The 4,209-nt window shown below is 39.6% G+C and overlaps 1 pseudogene; it reads left to right on the top strand.

The window, feature by feature from the left end:
* The first annotated feature begins 3,023 nt into the window (after positions 1 to 3,023).
* LOC124989422 (vomeronasal type-1 receptor 4-like) lies at positions 3,024 to 3,798 on the top strand (annotated as a pseudogene).
* Positions 3,799 to 4,209: the final 411 nt, after the last annotated feature.

Genomic DNA, 4,209 nt, shown 5'->3' with positions numbered 1-4,209 from the left:
TAGATTGCTTTACCTAAGATTTATGAAGAACCTTGCCTTACCTGAGATAAGGTTCTGCCTCCCACCTTACTACATGTTACAGTGACTCCAATATAAACCAGACATCAGTTCACATAATGTTATATTCAAAAGATTTTTTTTATTATAAAATTACCATGATCTCAAAAAGGGGATATAATATATCACTCAGTCAGAATTTAAGATAGCTATTACACAACTAAATATGTTGATACTGTTGTTAATGCCATATTGTATTTTCCTTGTAAACTCTGTAACTGGTGACTGATTAATGTTTTACAGAGGTACTGATTCAAGAACAATCTAAATTAATTTGAGAAAATAATCCATGACCTATAGGGCAGATAAAATAGACCCCAGTTTAATAAAAGTTAGTAAATAACAATAAAGTCATAGACATTAAATTTAAAATCCAGTGTTCTTACTGAATGACTGGTGAATCTGACTAGCTGAATGTTTAAGATCAAAACTTAAAGATTGAGTTTAAAATAAAGGTGTCAAGAGAATCAATATTTGGCTTTTGCCCTCAGAGTCAGCCTAAACCCAGGGAAAAAGAGTGAAGCAGCGAGAGCAGCCATCGCCTTTTTTCCTTACAGCAGTAAAAAGTTCCTAAAATTAGAGGGGAAATAATAAAAATTTTAAAAGACAGTCAATTTAGGTAGGTAAATTAGATTAAATCACAAAAATAAGGACCAGTTTGAATCCAGAAAGTTGGAGGCAAATGACCTCTGAGAGATTAAAATGTTAACAATTTCAGAGCCCTTCCTCGATCCTTACCAATAACCTGCTCCTCTCTAACCTGTTGTTAAGTCTCTCTAACAGGTTAAAGTTATGAGAGAACCAGCCCCAAGAGACCACTGATTTCCAACACCCATTTCAGTCAGAAGACTATGTCTACATCAAATTGTTCCAGAAAGGACTAACTCCTGGCTGAAATGGAAGGGACCTTACTCATATTATGAACTCATCACACCTGAGTTAAGACAACAGAAAAATGGACAGCCCTCAGAGACCCCAACAACCATCTAAAGATAAGACTGAAAAAATTTTAACTAATCAATCCATGATCTGATTATGTACAAAAAAGAGGTTGAGAATGTGATGGACTGACAGATCTGGCTGCATGAGAATGTTATAGGCTAGACTCTAAGGGAACTGACTAAAGAGACTCCATTTTGATCTGAGACTCCATGTTATGTAGGAAATAAGCTTCTCCCATGGGAACACCCTGCCTCTGTGCCCATCATCAGTTACTTGGTGTGACATGTTTAATAATATACAATGACAACTCCTGTGTAGTAAATAATTGCTCTCTTTTTATTCCTATTGCTCCTAAACAATGTACCGTGTGAACAGTGATTGTGTGGATGTTATCAACCATTCTTTAGTTTGTACCTAGGTAAAGGTCATTCTGAGCCACTTCCTCCTGTGTCAATGATTTCATGATGTTAATGTGTAATTTTGAATCATAGCACAGACACTTATGATTAATATTATTTTTGGTATAAGAACACCTATAACCCTGTGGTCGGTGCTGTTCTCCCAATAGCCATATTTTTGGGCATTGTGTGACACAGTCATGTGCTTGGCTTAATAAAGACTCTCAAATTTGGACTTCTCCATGGTGATCGGTCTGTTGTTAAGTTGTGCCCTGTAACAATATCAATCAACATGTTTTAAAAGAACTGTTAAAACTCATTGAAAACAGAAAGAAGCAAGAAAAGGAAAGAAAGAAAGAGAAGAGAAGAAAGGAAAGGTGAGGGGGAGGGAGGAGATCCATCGACATGGAGTGATAATGTCAAAGCAGTCCTGCTCATAGCAGACGGAGAGGACAGACGTGAGCCAATCTAAATGCTAGGATGACTGCAGACAATGTTACACAGAAGTTCTAAGGCCAACATGGCCCCATCTGAGTGAAGTCACCTTCCCTCCCTGTGACCCCAGGTCTTTGCTATACCAGTCTTCCCTTTGGATTCCTACCCCATAAGCCACTCTCATCTGCACAGTGCACAACAACACAACACCTAGTGAATGTGCTTTTGAGTCCCCTTGATATATATAACATGCCACATCTGGTCTAGTCTTCCCTGAGAGTCCCTGTGTTCACTGAGTCAGAACTCATACCTGCCCATGGGTCACTGCTAGGCGGCATCTCCTGGTTTCTGCCTCCCTGCAGTCCATATTCTGACTCATTCTGGAGGTGTCTTCCTGGAGACCTTTACCTGATTAACCTTTGACACCTGAAGTGCTATAGCATGTGTTTATTTGATGTTCATACCAGAAATGTATCCTGAAAAGTTATGAGGAGTGAAATGACAGAATCAGTTTGAGTTTTAAGAGACAATCCTTAGATGTAGAAGTACATGAATTAAAGATGCAAACTGGCATGGGAGGTGACTCTGGAGTGGTCTTACTAATCAAAATGAGGGATATATAGTGAACAAAGGAAGAGGTTTTACAGAAGAAACAAATACTGGGAAATATAAGAGGTGATGAGTTGAACCCACAAGATTTTGTGTGTATTTTGAATTTTGCAGAGGAAGAGAGTTAAAGATGAGTGGTCTTTGGAATTGACTGTTGGGAATATGGTCAATTAAGCTGAAAACACAGGGGAGCTTGCAGACTGGGAACTTTTAGGTGAATTCAAGAGGAGTTGGGATTTATAATATATGAGATATTTAATGGCATGAACAAGCAGTTCAGTTGTGCTAATGTGGAAATCAAATATAGAAAGTCTGCTTTGCAACTTCACATATTTGTGTCTTCTTCAACAAATGCCTCATAAGGGTACAGAATATTCTTCCAAGAGTGCCATGGGGAAATGAAGACATTTTTTGGACAAAGCTCTGGTCCACTGCGTGTACCATGACCATCTTCAATACAGCAGAAATGTGCTTGACCTAATTGTGTTTGCAGGTTCCTATCAGTGCACCTGATGCTATTCTCAGGAAGGATGTCAAAGAACTGAAGTTTTTCTGTCCATAAAATTACAAATAGTTTTGAACATGATCAAGATAGCAGTGTTCCTCCTTCTAACTGGATTTGGCATAGTGGGAAATATTTCTGTTTTTGTGAATTGTATGTTCATTTTCTTAGTGAGTTCTGAGAAGAAATCAGTTAATCTTATTCTCATCCACTTGGCTTTTACAAACATCCTAATGCTTTTTTGCAGAGGAATGCAAAAGACAATAGCAGCTTTTGGTTTAAGAAATGTTCTAGATGATGTAGGCTGTAAAACTGTTGTTTACCTGCACAGGGTGGCCCGTGGCCTGTCAGTCTTCACCACCAGTCTCCTCACAGTGATCCAGGCCGTCACCATCAGTCCCAGAGCCTCCAGATGGAGGAGGCTGCAGCCCAGGTCTGCCTGGTGCATCCTTCCCTTGTGCTCTTCTTTTGGATACTCAATGCTCTCATAAGCATGAACTTACCACTTTACATCAAATACATCAACACAATGAACACATCAGAGACTAGGAAAAGTGAGAAATACTGTTATTTTCTGCCTGAAATCTGGATCATCAGATGGATTTTTATTGTTCTCATGGTCCTTCGAGATGCTGTGCTCCAGGGTGTCATGGGCTGGGCTAGTGGCTACATGGTCTTCCTCCTCCACAAGCACCACCAGCATGTCCTCTACCTTCAGACTTCCAAGCTCCTCTACAGAACTGCCCCTGAGAAGAAGGCTGCTCAAAGTGTTCTCCTTCTGATGCTCTGTTTTCTATTCTTCTACTGGACAGATTGCTTTCTTTCTTTCTATTCAACTGTCTCTTTAGGAAATAATTTCATAACAGTAACTCTTCAAGATTTTCTGACCCTTGACCATACAATTCTCAGTTCTTTTGTGCTGATCTACAGGGATGGACATCTTTCTAAATGTTGCTCTGTGAGATTTGAGAAAATGTGCATTTCTTCGATCTCTTCAGTAAGGAAATATGTAGAAACTGTTCACAATCCTATAACTTGTATCTAAAAAATCAAGCAAGACTAAATGGATAAGTGTACATTGGCAGATAGCAAGCCTGGTGACCGGCAGCCCTTACCTGAGGCAGAGGTCAAATGGAGGCAGAGGGACCCATCTTTCCTCCCATTCTCCATCCTCACACTTCAGGCAACTGTGGGTTCCATGACCTTCCACCACCAGGCTTCCAGGAGTAAGAGCAGTGAGACAATTGGCAAAAATTTGTCAAAATA

This window comes from Sciurus carolinensis, chromosome 7 (assembly GCF_902686445.1).
Source record: "Sciurus carolinensis chromosome 7, mSciCar1.2, whole genome shotgun sequence".
Taxonomy (NCBI): domain Eukaryota; kingdom Metazoa; phylum Chordata; class Mammalia; order Rodentia; family Sciuridae; genus Sciurus; species Sciurus carolinensis.
Note: the sequence above shows the minus strand (reverse complement) of the source record. Positions and strands in the feature narration are given on the sequence as shown.